The sequence below is a fragment of the Schistocerca piceifrons genome, chromosome 6, assembly GCF_021461385.2.
Source record: "Schistocerca piceifrons isolate TAMUIC-IGC-003096 chromosome 6, iqSchPice1.1, whole genome shotgun sequence".
Lineage (NCBI taxonomy): Eukaryota > Metazoa > Arthropoda > Insecta > Orthoptera > Acrididae > Schistocerca > Schistocerca piceifrons.
In genome coordinates this window covers 377277229-377295929 of record NC_060143.1, presented here as the reverse complement: position 1 = coordinate 377295929, position 18701 = coordinate 377277229, and positions in this window count along the sequence as shown.

The window sequence follows — 18701 nt, the reverse complement described above, 5'->3', positions numbered from 1 at the left end:
CTTGTTTACTGGATGAGAGCGACCAGAGGATCTCTGATCGACGGGATTCCAGACATGAAGAACAGGCAAACAAGTATCTATCCTCCACAGAAGTTAATATCTCTGAGGCACACTTTGGGCAACTGATTAACTACTTGTTAAGTACATTCAAGGAGACACTGAAGAAGCACAAAATATGGGCGTGTATTTTGACACAGATTTATTACAAGAGACATCGAAGTCCTGAATTGTAGCGCCCAGTGCTGTGAAGATGAGGGGAAAAACTCATCTAATAGTACGGTATTAGCAATCATTCAAGAACTTGTGAATCCAAGATTGCTTATTGTGACGCGGAAATAGACTACTAATTAGCGCGCAAGTTGTGATTTCTTGTTTCTCTTTCCTCCTGGCTTTTGCATGCGCACAAGAACACTGAAAAGTCACCGTCACGTTTCTCAGTTTTATAAAATTTGATTGTGCTGCCGTTTCTTGACATGGGTGCGTGGAACGAACAATTTAGTGTTTGTCCCTCCACATTCGACACAGTGCACGAAACATGTTTCCTCATTTATCCGTCACTTTGTGCAGTACTCAATATGTACTGTAACATTTAGACGATAATAGTACAGCTGAAACCGTACCTGAAATGTACTGTTACGTCTCCAATTTCTCTCATATAGGGTGGTTTGATAGGTCTGGTAAATTTCCATGAAAGAATGGAACTTTTTTGTTGTACCATCGTGGTTGATAAGATTGATTATCTCAAGGATCGTAGAAAGAATTCCATTGTAGACAGCCGTCTGAATTGGTCAGTGTGTTGACAGCGATTGAAAATGGAGAAAACCGAGTTTCGTGCTGTTATTAAACATTATCATTTGAAGGGTTACATTACCGCACAAATAAAAAAAAATGAAGTTCTTGCGGATTCTGCACCATCACTGAAGACCATTTATTTTTGGATTGATCACTTTAAACTTGGTTGGACAAGCACCGAAGACGAAGCGCACTCCGGTCGTACTATTGAGGTCACAAAAGAAAACAAAGGAAACAACTGATAAATGGTCGCTGAATAAATATTTGTGTGATTACTGAGACTGTAAGTATCTCAACTGAGCAGGTGCATAATATTCTACACGGAGAACAGACTACGAAGAAGCTGTGTGCGAGGTGGATGCTGCGATTACTCACTGTCGACCAAAAGCGCATCCAGCACAAAATTTCAACACAAAGTCTGGCAGTATTTAATCACAATTAACAAGACATTTTACGTCGATTTCTGACTGTTGATGAATCATGGATCCATCATTATACGCCGGAGTCAAAACGGCAGTCAAAACAATGGACGAATGCTGGTGAACGTGCAGCGAAAGAGGCACATACCATTTTTTTCAGTTGGTAAGATGATGTGCACTGTTGCTTGGGATTCCCAAGGAATAATCCTCATAGATTAACTGGATTTTATTATGCTTCATTGCTACACTCATGCTCATAAATTAAGGATAATGCTGTTACATGGTGAAACAACGCTCTGGTGGGCGGTTTGCGGGTTTAAATCACCTCGGGGTATGATCATGCGGTGCATTTGACCTGCGGTCGTCGTACGGTGGTGATGGCAGCAGTCCACCTACGCAGAGGTGCGTTGGTGCATGTTATAGTACGGTGCAGTAAGTAAGTGTGCAGACGTTTTCAGACGTGCTAATGGTGACTGTGTGTTGAAAATGGCTCAAAGAACACATAATGATGACGTTATGAGTGGTAGAATACTGGGGCGACTGGAGGCTGGTCAAACACAGCAGGTCGCAGCAAGGGCCCTCCGTGTGTCACAAAGTGTGATCTCAAGATTATGGCAACGATTTCAGCAGACAGGAAATGTGTACAGGCGCTACGGTACGGGACATCCACAGTGTACAACACCACAAGAAGACCGATATCTCACCATCAATGCCCGCAGACGGCCACGGAGTACTGCAGGTAGCCTTGCTCGGGACCTTACCCGCAGCCACTGGAACAGTTGTCTCCAGACACACAGTCTACAGACGACTGAACAGACGTGGTTTATTCGCCCAGAGACTTCCAAGGTGCATTCCACTAACTCCTGGTCACAGGAGAGGCTGTGGTGTCGAGAACACAGTACATGGTCATTGGAATAGTGGTCTCAGGTTATGTTGACGGACGAGTCTAGGTGTAGTCTGAACTGTGATTCTCTCCGTGTTTTCATCTGGCGTGAACCAGGAACCAGATACCAACCCCTTAATGTCCTTGAAAGGGACCTGTATGGAGGTCGTGGTTTGATGGTGTGCGGTGGAATTATGATTGGTGCACGTACACCCCTGCATGTCTTTGATAGAAAAACTGTAACAGGTCAGGCGTATCGGGACGTCATTTTGCACCCCTTTTCAGGGGTGCAGTGGGTCCCACCTTCCTCCTGATGGATGATAACGCACGGCCCCATCGAGCTGCCATCGTGGAGGCGTACCTTGAAGCAGAAGATATCAGGAGAATGGAGTGGCTTGCCTGTTCTCCAGATCTAAACCCTATCGAGCACGTCTGGGATGCTGTCGGTCGAGGTATCGCTGCATGTCTTCAAACCCCTAGGACATTTCAGGATCTCCGACAGGCACTGGTGTAAGAATGGGAGGCTATACCCCAGCAGCTGCTCGACTACCTGATCCAGAGTATGCCAGCCCGTTGTGCGGCCTGTGTACGTGTGCACCGTGATCATATCCCATATTGATGTCGGGATACACGCGTAGGAAACAGTGGCGTTTTATAGCACATGTGTTTCGGGACGGTTTTCTCAACTTATCACCAATATCGTGGGCTTACAGGTCTGTGCCATTTGTGTTCCCTATGTGCCTATGCTATTAGCGCCAGTCTTGTGTAGTTCCACGTTGTGTGGCACCACATTCTGCAATTATCCTTAATTTATGAGCATGAGTGTAGATCGTCTGATACTTGCGTTGGCTGAAAAAGAGCAAGGTTTGCACGAAAAAATGGTCTTCCGCCAGACTAATGCACCATCGTTCACATCATGGTAAAAAAAAAAAATGGTGAAAGTGCGTGAACTGGGCTTTGAATTTGTTCTTCATCCGCTATATTCACCAGGAAGTGGCAGTTGCAGCAACGAGCATTTTACAGAGTTTGACAGAACCCATTTTTCCAACTGGTTGAAAAAGCTGGAGGATCACCGGGTCAAGTGCATGTCGAGAAGTAAGGTGAGTTTTTTACGAAACAACAATTTTTTTTGCTTTTTTACCACACTTATCAAGCTACCCTTGGTAGAAGCTAGTGGCAACATGAACAGCGGTCACTGATGAAATATCGCTCCAGGCCAATGTTAGGTCTTTGTCTAGGATTAAACCATACAGCAATCTCTGTACAGTAACGCTCAACTGTAAATCGCCTCAAGCATAGAGGAAATGAGACCTTCATCGGAAAAGGTAATATATTGAAAATCGACACAAATCCGTCTAGATTGGCGTTTCGTTGGTATCATGGATATGGTGCACAAAAATATTTCCAAACACAACAACAGGCACAAGTACACAAGCGGGGTTGGGTGGCGGCGGGTAGACAAACTGTGGCATACATGTGTCATAGCTTGAGTGGAAGCAGAGTGTAGGGCGGCACAGTAGTTGAAGAACTGGCATTGTCACTTTCTTAGATACTGAGATATTTCAATGAAAAGTTTCTCAGCAAGCGACGATACAAAATACTGCAAATGATACATGATTTCGGATGGGATAATTATCGCGACAAGAAAGCACGTTCCATTGCCGCAAGGAAAATTTCTTTCTCATGGAAGCACTGTGAAGAACAAGTTAATTGATAACTGTGAAAAATAAATATTACTAATATTTAAATATACCATTATCAGTAGAAGAAATACGGAGTGCATCAAGCCAGTGAGCGTGTCAGGTGACGTCACTGTTCGATGATGTGCGCCGATCAGTAGAGAAGAAATCTCACGCAGAAATTTACGTAAGAAAAAGAAAACTATCGACAAATTATTCTCATGAAGGGGGTGCCGTCTTCGATTAAAGAAGTGTTAACGACAGTACACGCATAGTGTTCGGTCGTTTCATCATCGAATAATCCAATTCCAACTTCATGACATAGGCAGCTATAAATCATAAAATCACAATGAAAATTATGTTTATGGAAAGAAGTGAGAAAGGTAATTGATTCTGAAATAATTACACTATTAAATATAACAAATTGATCAATTATTTCCATGAAAGGAAATACATTATAATTGCATCCGATCTCACATAGGAGAAAGATGAAGAGCCGTTTACAAGAGAAATGAATTTGCACACGCCCTTGTTATAGACAACATAAAGTACGAGGGCAGTTCAATAAGTAATGCAACACATTTTTTTTCTGAAACAGGGGTTGTTTTATTCAGCATTGAAATACACCAGGTTATTCCCCAATCTTTTAGCTACACAACACTATTTTTCAACGTAATCTCCATTCAATGCTACGGCCTTACGCCACCTTGAAATGAGGGCCTGTATGCCTGCACGGTACCATTCCACTGGTCGATGTCGGAGCCAACGTCGTACTGCATCAATAACTTCTTCATCATCCGCGTAGTGCCTCCCACGGATTGCGTCCTTCATTGGGCCAAACATATGGAAATCCGACGGTGCGAGATCGGGGCTGTAGGGTGCATGAGGAAGAACAGTCCACTGAAGTTTTGTGAGCTCCTCTCAGGTGCGAAGACTTGTGTGAGGATCTTGCGTTGTCATGAAGAAGGAGAAGTTCGTTCAGATTTTTGTGCCTACGAACACACTGAAGTCGTTTCTTCAATTTCTGAAGAGTAGCACATTACACTTCAGAGTTGATCGTTTGACCATGGGGAAGGACATCGAACAGAATAACCCCTTCAGCGTCCCAGAAGACTGTAACCATGACTTTACTGGCTGAGGGTATGGCTTTAAACTTTTTCTTGGTAGGGGAGTGGGTGTGGCGCCACTCCATTGATTGCCGTTTTGTTTCAGGTTCGAAGTGATGAACCCATGTTTCATCGCCTGTAACAATCTTTGACAAGAAATTGTCACCCTCAGCCACATGACGAGCAAGCAGTTCCGCACAGATGGTTCTCCTTTGCTCTTTATGGTGTTTGGTTAGACAACGAGGGACCCAGCGGGAACAAACCTTTGAATATCCCAACTGGTGAACAATTGTGACAGCACTACCAACAGAGATGTCAAGTTGAGCACTGAGTTGTTTGATGGTGATCCGTCGATCATCTCGAACGAGTGTGTTCGCACGCTCCGCCATTGCAGGAGTCACAGCTGTGCACGGCCGGCCCGCACGCAGGAGATCAGACAGTCTTGCTTGACCTTGCGGCGATGATGACACACGCTTTGCCCAACGACTCACCGTGCTTTTGTCCACTGCCAGATCACCGTAGACATTCTGCAAGCGCCTATGAATATCTGAGATGCCCTGGTTTTCCGCGAAAAGAAACTCGATCACTGCCCGTCACATCCGTTACAGACGCCATTTTAACAGCTCCGTACAGCGCTGCCACCTGTCGGAAGTCAATGAAACTTTACGAGACGAAGCGGGAATGTTTGAAAATATTCCACAAGAAATTTCCGGTTTTTTCAACCAAAACTGGCCTAGAAAAAAATGTGTTGCATTACTTATTGAACTGCCCTCGTAGTAATTCTATATAATTATAGAAGCTTGGCTTCTTTGACAAATATTTACTTTGATTACGAAGGGAATAATTAATTCTTTGGTCTTTTTATAATTTTCTTACACAGTGTTTTAAATGGTATTTAAAAAATGTAATGCTTCAAGGCTAATGCCCTGATAGCTCTTTCGAAAATGCATGTGATATCCATCTTGCTGTCAACAGGAAGATGAAACCGAATCTTTTTTCGTTCCTACGAGGTACAGACGAAGTTCTATGATTCATCAATCAGTTGTGAATCATACAATGTCTACGTATCTCAGTCCAAGACAAAACACTTTAATGACTAGACTAAATCGTATACCCAGCAGTGGAGTTTACACTGTTTTTAGACTTCCTGTATGGCGATTAGCATTGTTTGCCTTTCGCAGTCTGTGATCTATCTAGCCACACTTTAAAATTACTTCTGATAGTACCTCCTTCCTGTGTGCAGTCCGCCTTGCTTGCTTTTCGCGGGCTGTGATATGTCTAGGCACACTTCACTTCTGCTCGTACCTCCTTCCATTTTACTCAAACTTTTTATGGGTAACATACCAGCCGTGCGGTGCTTGTTAGCCTATCCAGGCATTATCATTCAGTAATTTTAATCACAGCCTGATTTGACTGTTCTGTCAGTTTGAAACGTTCCTTCCTTCCACAAAATCACACTCGCAGTTACCGCCTGAATCCTGGCAGTGGAAATTGGTGCCGAGCGTTGCGCAGGACAAATAACGTATTGCTCCGTAGATTTACTCGGAAACGTTTTTTGGCGGACGCGGATGAATTTTCCGGGCTGCCATTTTATCCAATCAGTTTGGTTCAAATGGCCCTGAGCACTATGGGACTTAACATCTGAGGTCATCAGTCCCCTACACTTAGACCTACTTAAACCTAACTAACCTAAGGACAGCACACACACCCATGCCCGAGGCAGGATTCGAACCTGCGACCGTAGCAGCAGCGCGGTTCCGGACTGAAGCGCCTAGAACCGCTCGGCCACAACGGCCGCCTCCAATCAGTTTGAATAAGGGTTGTCAGCCTCATTTTAACCAGCGATACAGGGTTAAAATTGTCACATTTTCTAAACCTGTCGTGTAGCAATCCAATTACTTCAAAACACTCTCGCATCAGACAACCGCAATCACTTCGCCATCTCCAAGCGTTTTCTAGCATCTCTTCTATAAAAAACAGAATAACATTCTATAGCTAAAAAGGAAGGGACACGCACAAAAACACAACATACTTCATCTGGAACAAATGGAATTTGTAGTCTTGTATAACACCAGGACAATTCCGCCTCTTTTTACCAAACAATATCTGCATCAAGTCGCATCCTTTATCACAAAAAAACGGAAAGCAGCTGAGCCCTTCAAACACTGCCACACTTTTGCTAACTCCATCGGCTTTACGAAGTAGAACAACTGCAGGTCATTCGCTCCGGACTTCATAGACGCATGTTAAACCATATCTCTGCCCCACAAGGACCACCACTCTGGTCCTATCTGCACGCCGAATAGCGATTTGCGAACTACCAAAACCTCACCATGACAATATTTTAACGCGCAGATATTTCGGCCATAATAGCCCAGAGTAGAACGTAGGCACTGTAATTGGCCATTTCCTACTAAAATTTATAGAACTTGACGTAAGCTCCTGCATCTTGCCAACCATCTGAGAAGTTTCCTTTCCAAACGGTATCGGCAGACATCCGCTGTCCTATGGAAAAGGCTTGCAGTTGAAAACAGCAGGACCGTGACAGATCTGCACGATTTGACTGGATTAAGGGAAGGCCAACCCATTATCCCCAGCTTGGAGAATAGTCTCCATCCCCAAGCAACCCCAAAACCAGCGCTGTTGCTCACAATAGCCACCACCACTAGCCGATGAGGGCTACCAGGAACTGATATGTTAACTGCCCTGAAGAGGACTGTGCACAGCCGATGGAAACGTCGGCCATTTAGTTGCATGAGTTTCATAATGTCGCGACCCAAAATTATTTTATTAAAAACGATATGTTACAAGTTCAAGAAAGAGATAAAATGGTCCTCAGGTAGCCGAACATAGCCATTTTCAGTCAATGCTCAGGTATGTTGGACCAGAGGACCCAGTGCATTCTATGTAAACACAGCCCACACCATTATGAAGCCACCATCAGCTTGCACAGCATCTAGTTGACAACTTGTGTCGATGGCTTCTACATCTACATCTACATCTACGTGATTACTCTGCTATTCACAATAAAGTGCCTGGCAGAGGGTTCAATGAACCACCTTCAAGCTGTCTCCCTACCGTTCCACTTTCGAACGGCACGCGGGAAAAACGAGCACACTAAATTTTTCTGTGCGAGCCCTGATTTCTCTTATTTTATCGTGATGATCAGTCCTCCCTATGTAGGTGGGTGGCAACAGAATATTTTCGCAAACGGAGGAGAAAATAGGTGATTGAAATTTCATGGGAAGATCCCGTCGTTTTAATCATTGCCACCCCAATTCACGTATCATGTCTGTGACACTATCTCCTCTATTTCCCGATAATACAAAACGAGCTGCCCTTCTTTGTACTTTTTCAATGTCATCCGTCAGTCCCACCTGATGCGGATCCCACACCGCACAGCAATACTCCAGAACAGGGCGGACAAGCGTGGTGTAAGCAGTCTCTTTAGTAGACCTGTTGCACCTTCTAAGTGTTCTGCCAATGAATCGCAGTCTTTGATTTGCTCCACCCACTATGTGATCGTTCCAATTTAGGTTATTTGTAATTGTAATCCCTAAGCATTTAGTTGAATTTACAGCCTTCAGAATTGTGTGACTTATCGAGTAATCGAAATTTAGCTGATTTCTTTTAGTACTCATGTGAATAACTTCACACTTTTCTTCACTCAGGGTCAATTGCCACTTTTCGCACCATACAGATATGTTATTTAAATCATTTTGCAAGTCGTTTTGATCATCTGATGATTTTACAAGACGGCAAATGACAGCATCATATGCAACAATCTAAGACGGCTACTAAGATTGTCTCCTATGTCGTTAATATAGATCAGGAACAATAGAGGGCCTATAACACTTCCTTGGGGAACGCCGGATATTGATTCTCTTTTACTCGATGACTTTCCTTATATTACTATGAACTGTGACCTTTCTGACAGGAAATCACGAATCCAGTCCCACAACTGAAGGGATACTCCGTAGGCACGCCGTTTGGTTAGAAGACGCTTGTGAAGAACGGTGTCGAAAGCCTTCTGGAAATCTAAAATTATGGAATCAATTTGATATCCCCTGTCGATAGCACTTCATGAGAGGAACCTGACAGGTGTACAATTTGGAGTATAAAGAAGTAGTTGTGTTTCACAAGAACGATATATTCTGAATCCGTGCTGACTATGTGTCAATAAATCGTTTTCTTCGAGGTTCGTTCATAATGTTCGAATACAGGATATGTTCCAAAACCCTACTGCAAATCTACCGTGGTGATATAGGCCTTTAATTCAGCGGATTACTCCTACTTCCCTTTTGGGATATTGGTGTGACCTGAGCAATTTTCCAGTCTTTAGGTACGGATCTTTCTGTGAGCGAGTGGTTGCATATAATTGCTAAAAATGGAGCTATTTTATAAGCATACACTGAGAGGAACCTGACAGGTGTACAATCTGGACCGGAGGCCTTGCCTTTATTAAGTAAGGTATGCGCCTCATTCGAATCTTATCTCACCTATTACCAACTGAAATCGGAACTCATCTGACCAGGTCATGGTTTACCACTCGTCTAGGGTCCAACTGATATGGTCACGAGCCCAGGAGATTCGCTACAGACAATGTACTGCTGTTAGCGCGTCGGTCGTCTGCTGCCATAGCCCAATAACGCCAAATTTTGCAGCATTATCGAAACAGATACATTAGTCGTACGTCCCACATTGATTTCTGTGTTGTTTAACGAATTGTTGCTTGTGTGTTAGCACTTACAATTCTACGCTAATGCTGCTGTTCTCGGTGGTCACTAAAGCCCGTATTACACGATGTGCCTAAACCGTACACCTATGCACCAACACCCCTAACGTGCGTACCTGTAACTACAGACTAGTTCACTTCCGACCTATTACACCATAAATGCGGGATATACCTAGCGCGCATGCGCAGCAGCAGACTGTACGCGTCTTATGTCCCGATGTCTTGTAAAGTCGTTCATCCTACCGCGCGCAACTCAAAGGCGACTGTATGATATACTCAAACGTCATACGTTCAAATTTTTTGTGAACTCAAGGTTCCTATTTATAAAGAAATTGTTTTCTACCATTATGTATTAAGTAATAGTTTTCTCTAAAGTAGGTTAGTACTGTTCTGAATTACAGACGCAACAGTTTTATATTACGACACTTGATTGCACAGGTATATGTATATCGAAATTTATATTTATACAGCATATTGCACATGGAGGATTCACTTGTTTTTGGAGCTATTGCCCTGGCAGTGAGAGTAAATCTTCGAATTAGGGCAGAACGGCGACGAAAACGAAAAGTCAAACGTTGTTGGGATCGACCCTGGCTGACAAGGAGGGTTGAAGGCAGGGAAGTATATTCACTGTTAATGAAATAACTGAGGCCCCAAGATCCGCAAGAACTTCGGAACTTCGTTAGGATGGACATGGCCTGTTTCGAGAAGCTGCTGTCTGTGATAGAAAATGGAAACAGAAAGTGTGACACAGTTATGAGGGAGGCTATTTCACCTTCTAGAGAGTAAGAATTATATGGTTATGTTTTGTGATCATACCAGCCTAGATCACTAATAAAATACCGGTGAACGCCCTGTTATGTTGCTGGCTGGTTGTAACATTACGCTTCCTGGCGAATGGGGAATCTTTTAAGAGTCTGGCTTTTAGCCACAGAATAGCACAGCCCACCATTTCAAAAGTTGTTGTGGATATATGCACTGCAATTTGCAACACATTAAATGACCAATACTTAGGTGACCTAGTGTTATTTTTCCAAGTTTGGACTATACTCAGATTTTGCAGTCCTCGTCTGTCGCACTGGTGCAAACTGCAAGGACTTTCTCCCTTTCACTGACAGTTTCTCTTTCCTGGCATGTTGAAATCAAGCAAGAGGTGCAATTAAATCAAACCTGAACTTTCGTAAACTAAGGCATTACGACACAAATCGAAAATCACCGTATAACGTTATATGCATATTCCTCAGAAAGAAACAATTTCCGACTACCATATTATGATACAGTGGGTCATACATACACCTTTCCTCGCTGTATGCCTAATTTCAGACGGTTAATTCCTCTCTGCTCCATTTCATTTCTAGAATACGAAGCTATCAATAGAAAAAATCCTTTCACAAACAGCTAGTATATAAGAGTCTACTGCAAAAAAAGTTTCTTTTCTGCATTTGTGAAACCTATTTACTGAAAAAAAATGCAGAAGATCCCCAACGCGAAAAATCCCCAACACGAGCGTCCGAAATTAGCCACTAGACGCCTAACAATAACCAAACAACAAGCAGAAAGTACCGTGGTACACCCTTTTGCGCATGCGCGAATTATCGCTGCCTACTGCGCTTGCGCGGATTGACGGTAGTTTAGAACTGCTCTCTATTCCCGCGTGCAGATAACTTGTCTGCTAATTTTAGTAGTTTCACCCGTTCTACCGCTAGATGGCTGTCGCGATAGACCAGTAGTAGAGAGCCTGTATAGGGAGAGAGTGGCCATAGGTGAAGTTGCCCGTGATTGGTTGATTAGCTTTGGCAGGAAAATGGTGCCAAACGTCTCTCGCGCTTCCTATGTTCGCTGTGCTTTTGAACTGAATTGAAGTTCAGAGGACTTTTGGAAACGATTAAAAGGTATTTGAATTATTGAGAGACTTGTTATGCGTTGTGCATGCATGTTCGATTTAGTTGTATATCGTTTTTAGTACGTAATTAGCGTTTACGAAATACGAACCGAGCGAGGTGGCGCAGTGGTTAGCACACTGGACTCGCATTAGGGAGGACGACGGTTCAATCCCGCATCCGGGCATCCTGATTTAGGTTTTTCGTGATTTCCCTAAATCGCTCCAGGCAAATGCCGGGATGGTTCCCCTGAAAGGTCAAGGCCGACTTCCTTCCCCGTCCTTCCCTAATCCGATGAGACCGATGACCTCGATGTTTGGTCTCTTCCCCCAATCCAATCCTTAAATACGAGTTGAAATAATGGAGCGTTTTGTGATGAAGTCGGTAGGCCTACATGTTTGAAGTAAACACGTTAGTAATTGTACAGTATTGTTTTTGACATCTGTAATTCGTTCTGCAGACGTTCGAAAACGATGCCAGGTTGTGCTGCATTTGGTTGTTCCAATAGAGGCGAAAGTGGATTTCGCATGTTGGCATTTCCACGCAATGAAGAAAGACGAAAGCAGTGGACAGTCAGAGTCAACAGGGCTGACACATATCAAACAGGAGTCTTGTGGAAACCAACCAAGCACTCTTATCTATGTGAAGTAAGTCGTTTTTGCTTTTTACTACATGTAAAACAACTTGCAATATACACACTTAAATTTCAAAACAGACCTGTAAATTAGCTGTGTGAAAATTATTATAACACATCATTCTTATAAACAAAGGCATTTAACGAATGATTTCGCCATATTGTCTTGTGCTTTTGATTCGGTGAGTGTGTACTCCACTACTCCACTACTGTCCATTCAAAAGTCCTGCCCGCAGTTTGGCAGAAAAATGGCCGCCGTATCGTCCGGTTGGCCACTCTCTCTCTCTAACCAGTACCGTTCGCGGCGGACCGTCGTGTAATACCGGGTTAATTGAAGGCCGTCGGCCGCTGCTCTGTACGGGGTGAAAGGTAATGCCTGAAATTTGGTATTCTCGGCACAGTCCTGACAATGTGGTTCTCAGAATCATCTGCGTACAAATATCAGCTCTGCCAATGCACTGTCCTTTTATTCCTTGTGTACGCGATACTACCGCCGTCTGTATACAGGGTGTTACAAAAAGGTACGGCCAAACTTTCAGGAAACATTCCTCACACACAAATAAAGAAAAGATGTTACGTGGACATGTGTCCGGAAACGCTTAATTTCCATGTTAGAGCTCATTTTAGTTTCGTCAGTATGTACTGTACTTCCTCCATTCACCGCCAGTTGGCCCAATTGAAGGAAGGTAATGTTGACTTCGGTGCTTATGTTGACATGCGACTCATTGCTCTACAGTACTAGCATCAAGCACATCAGTACTTAGCATCAACAGGCTAGTGTTCATCACGAACGTGGTTTTGCAGTCAGTGCAATGTTTACAAATGCGGAGTTGGCAGATGCCCATTTGATGTATGGATTAGCACGAGGCAATAGCCGTGGCGCGGTACGTTTGTATCGAGACAGATTTCCAGAACGAAGGTGTCCAGACAGGAAGACGTTCGAAGCAATTGATCGGCGTCTTAGGGAGCACGGAACGTTCCAGCCTATGACTCGCGACTCGGGAAGACCTAGAACGACGAGGACACCTGCAATGGACGAGGCAATTCTTCGTGCAGTTGGCGATAACCCTAATGTCAGCGTCAGAGAAGTTGCTGCTGTACAAGGTAACGTTGACCACATCCCTGTATGAAGATTGCTACGGGAGAACCAGTTGTTTCCGTACCATGTAAAGCGTGTGCAGGCACTATCAGCAGCTGATTGGCCTCCACGGGTACACTTCTGCGAATGGGTCATCCAACAATGTGTCAATCCTCATTTCAGTGCAAATGTTCTCGTTACGGATGAGGCTTCATTCCAACGTGATCAAATTGTAAATTTTCACAATCAACATGTATGGGCTGACGAGAATCCGCACGCAATTGTGCAATCACGTCATCAACACAGATTTTCTGTGAACGTTTGGGCAGGCATTGTTGGTGATGTCTTGATTGGGCCCCATGTTCTTCCACCTACGCTCAATGGAGCACGTTATCATGATTTCATACGGGATACTCTACCTGTGCTGCTAGAACATGTGCCTTTACAAGTACGACACAACATGTGGTTCATGCACGATGGAGCTCCTGCACATTTCAGTCGAAGTGTTCGTACGCTTCTCAACAACAGATTCGGTGACCGATGGATTGGTAGAGGCGGACCAATTCCATGGCCTCCACGCTCTCCTGACCGCAACCCTCTTGACTTTCATTTATGGGGGCATTTGAAAGCTCTTGTCTACGCAACCCCGGTGCCAAATGTAGAGACTCTTCGTGCTCGTATTGTGGTCGGCTGTGATACAATACGCCATTCTCCAGGGTTGCATTAGCGCATCAGGGATTCCATGCGACGGAGGGTGGATGCATGTATCCTCGCTAACGGAGGACATTTTGAGATTTCCTGCAACAAAGTGTTTGAAGTCACGCTGGTACGTTCTGTTGCAGTGTGTTTCCATTCCATGATTAATGTGATTTGAAGATAAGTATTAAAATGAGTTCTAACATGGAAAGTAAGCGTTTCCGGACACATGTCCACATAACATGTTTTCTTTCTTTGTGTGTGAGGAATGTTTCCTGAAAGTTTGGCCGTACGTTTTTGTAACATCCTGTATGTGCATATCGCTATCTTGTGACTTTTGCCACCTCAGTGTATAGCCACCCTGTACGTCATCGCTGCCATCTGCTGGCATGTTTTCACATCACTTTGTTATTTAAAGGAGCACGCACGAGACGAAGGACCAGTCCTCCCGGACGCCTCCTGAGTTTTAGCGTGGCGGCTGGCCGGTTGTTAGAGGCGGACAGTAAATTGCGCCCGGGGGCTTTGCCGGCCCTGGCCTAGCGGTGGCTGGTGTAAGGCGCCGCCCTTTGAGGGACAGGCCGGAGGCGCGGCGCAGCGCGGCTCTGCGGGCTCCGCCATCGGCCGAGTGACAGCGCGGTATTACGCGCCCTCACCCGTAAAATTTACTGACCCTTCCTCTCCCTGTCCCTCTCCCTCTCCCTGCTGCTCCGCCCCGAGGGGCTGCCGGCTTCCGCCAGTAAGCCGAGGCGAACGTCAGGCGAGCGCGCACGCGCCCACACACACACACACACACACTCACGCACACACGCACACACGACACGCACACACGTGCTTGCACGGCGAGCCGTTAAAGCGAACGCCATCTTATGAGGCTGCCGATGCCGTCCCTGCGTCCACCGTCCACTGTTCTGCCGAGACCATTTCTCTAAACCGCGTTCGAGCAGTGGACTTCTCAGAGATGACCAATAGCGTGATGAACTACACTGCGCATCAAAATTAAAGGATCACTTTTTCGAAACCTCGTAAATGACTCCCAGCACGACGTGTATGTCTGAAATTTGGCTCAAAGGTGCCTACAACCAAAAGCGTGCTGCCACGCGACGTCACCTGTGGGTGACAAACAAAGGCCACAACTCGAAATTTGATGTGAACTTTACGGTCGGTTACTAATATCAGGTTGTCACCAAATTTCACCACAACTCTGCCCAACGTCTCCGCTGACGTGTTACATGGCGAGAAAATCACCACAGCCCGTCTTACCCTCATTTCACTTTGCTTCTGACGCCTCTGCGGTGGATGTCAGGACAGTGATATAAAGAGTTCACACGGTTTCCTTAGGGGTAGCCAAGGAAAATTTTCAGACACACCGCGGCTTATAATCGAGACAAGAAGGTTTCAGGGGGGTGCCAATGAGACCACGGCATACCCTGGGGCGTTCATTCCCAAATATTTCGCGGAAGGGAAACGCAGTTCACAGTGCGATGAGCAACAGAAAGATGTTCTTGACAACCTTTGTTTCTACTGACACTCTACGCTTCAACCCCTCTCTAAGGACTTGTGCGGCTACATCCCCATTGAATGTCATCCCACAAACTTGGAGTGCAGCGTGACCACAATGTTTACTTTCATGTACAAGTCTAAACCACCGGAGACCGATCAGAATCTTTCGACGAAATCTGAACAGGATCCAGAGCACCGGAGGATACTTATGCTATTTGAATCCTACTGTTTTGCGCTCCTATGTGGCGTGCAACATTAACATGTGCGTGAATAAAACGGCAAATTGTCCCTCTAAGACACTCCATTTTGGCCATTCTGGCAACACCCGTGGTGTGACTCACATTTTTGTTGGACGCGATACTCACAGCAAAAAATGGTTCAAATGGCTCTGAGCATTATGGGAGTTAACTTCTGAGGTCATCAGTCCTCTAGAACTTAGAACTACTTAAACCTAACTAACCTAAGGACATCACACACATCTATGCCCGAGGCAGTATTCGAACCTGCGACCGTAACGATCGTGCAGTTCCAGACTGTAGCGCCTAGAACCGCTCGGCCACGCCGGCCGGCTACTGACAGCAGCTCCAGAGCCTGAAGGTAGACAAATTGCGTCCAAGGATTGTCCAACGGGGTTGCCTAAACCTAAGGCGCTAGAGCAGCTGCCAGGATGATTTAGTGGCGAAACATCTGAAGGTACATTTGTGATGTGTTGAACGAAGGTACACGGATGGCACGGGCGGACGCGACCGAAAGAATAGATTCCACGCATTCATACAATGACGGAAAAAAAATCCCATCATCAAAAAATAGTTAGTGTAGAGTAGTGAAAATTCGAGAATTGTTTTTTCTAGGTACCATATTTAAGGGATTAACTTTGCAAGATTACAGGTTAATGGAAGCACGACATAGCCCATTGAAAATGTGAAGTGCTGTTACATTAATAACCGGTGTAACCGCCAGAATGTTGAATGCAAGAATGCAAACATGTATGCTTTGTGTTGTACAGGTGCGGGATGTCAGTTTGTGGGATGGACATCCATACCTGTTGCGTTTGGTCTGTCAATATAGTGACGGTTAATGCTGTTTGTCGATGATGCTGGAGCTGTCGTCCGAAGATGCCCGTATGTGCTCGATTGGAGACAGATCTGGTGACCGAGCAAGCAAAGGCAACATGTCGACACTGTGCAGAGCACGTTAGGTTACAATAGCGGTATGTGGGCGAGCATTATCCTGTTGGAAAACACCCACTGGAATGATGTCCAGGAATGGCAACACAACAAGTCGAATCACAAGACTGACTTACAAATTTGCAGTGACGTGCGATAACCACAAGAGTTCTCGAAACGAAACACGAAATCGTACCCAAGATCATAATTCCAAGTGCAGCTCCAGTGTGTCTAGCACGCATACAAGTTACAGTACTGGCCATTAAAATTGCTAAACCACGAAGATGACGTTCTACAAAAAAATGGCTCTGAGCACTATGGGACTTAACTGCTGAGGTTATCAGCCCCCTAAGAACTACTTAAACCTAACTAACCTAAGGACATCACACACATCCATGCCCGAGGCAGGATTCGAACTTGCGACCGTTGCGGTCGCACGGTTCCAGACTGTAGCGCCTAGAACCGCTCGGCCACTGACGTGCTACAGACGCGAAATTTAAGGGACAGGAAGAAGATGCTATGAGATGCAAATGATTAGCTTTTCAGAGCATTAACACACGGTTGGTGCCGGTGGCGGCACCTACAACGTGTTGACATGAGGAAATTTTCCAACCGATTTCTCATACACAAACAGCAGTTGACCGACGTCGCCTGGTGAAACGTTGTTGTGATGCCTCGTGTAAGGAGGAGAAATGCGTACAATCGCGTTTCCGACTTTGCTAAAGGTCGGATTGTAGCATATCGCGATTGCGGTTTATCGTATCGCGACATTGCTGCTCGCATTGTCGAAATCCAATGACTGTTAGCAGAATATGGAATCGGTGGGTTCAGGAGGGTAATAAGGAACGCCGTGCTGGATCCCAACGGCTTCGTATCACTAGCAGTCGAGATGACAGGCATCTTATCCGCATGGCTGTTACGGATCGTGCAGCCACGTCTCAATCCCTGAGTCAACAGATGGGGACGATTCCGAGACAACAACCATCTGCATGAACAGTTCGACGACGTTTGCAGCAACATGGACTATCAGCTCGGAAACCATGGCTGCGGTTACCCTTGACGCTGCATCACAGACAGGAGCGCCTGCGATGGTGTACTTAACCACGAACCTGGGTGCACGAATGGCGAAACGTCATTTTTTTCGGATGAATCCAGGTTCTGTTTACAGCATCATGATGGTCGCATCTGTGTTTGGCGAAATTGCGGTAAACGCACATTGGAAGCGTGTATTCGTGATCGCCGTTCGGGCGTATCACCCGGCGTGATGGTATGGAGTGCCATTGGTTACACGTCTCGGTCACATCCTGTACGCATTGACGGCACTTTGAACAGTGGACGTTACATTTCAGATGTGTTACGACCCGTGGCTCTACCCTTCATTCAATCCCTGTGAAACTCTACATTTCAGCAGGATAATGCACTACCACATGTTGCAGGTCCTGTACGGGCCTTTCTGGATACAGAAAATGTTCGACTGCTGCCCTGGCCAGCACATTCACCAGATCTCTCACCAGTTGGTATCGTCTGGTCAATGGTGGCCGAGCAACTGGCTCGTCACAATATGCCAGTCACTACTCTTGATGAACTGTGGTATCGTGTTGAAGCTGCATGGGCAGCTGTACCTGTACACGCCATCCATACTCTGTTTGTCTCTATGCCCAGCTTTATCAAGGTCGTTATTACGGCCAGAGGTGGTTGTTCAGGGTACTGATTTCTCAGGATCTATGCACCCAAATTACGTGGAAATGTAATCACATGTCATTTCTAGTATAATATATTTGTCCAACGAATACCCGTTTATCATCTGCATTTCTTCTTCATGTAGCAATTTTAATGGCCAGTAGTGTATTTGTATATACACACGGCACCGAGGCATATCCAACTTTTATCGGTAAACACAATGAGCTCTCACTTGACACAACTGAATTCGCAAATGGCGGAGGTTCGGGCTCAGTTAAATGCACGGTATAGGGCGTCTGGCTCGGAATTTTCCTTGAGGTAACCGACTTTCATCAGTTCGTTGTGCCACTGCGGTGCCAACAGCTGCTGAAACCGCTGCCGCAAATTCACTACGATGAGCCAAAGCCATACGCCGAACAAGATGGCCTTCTCTCTCTCGATAGTGCAACGCCG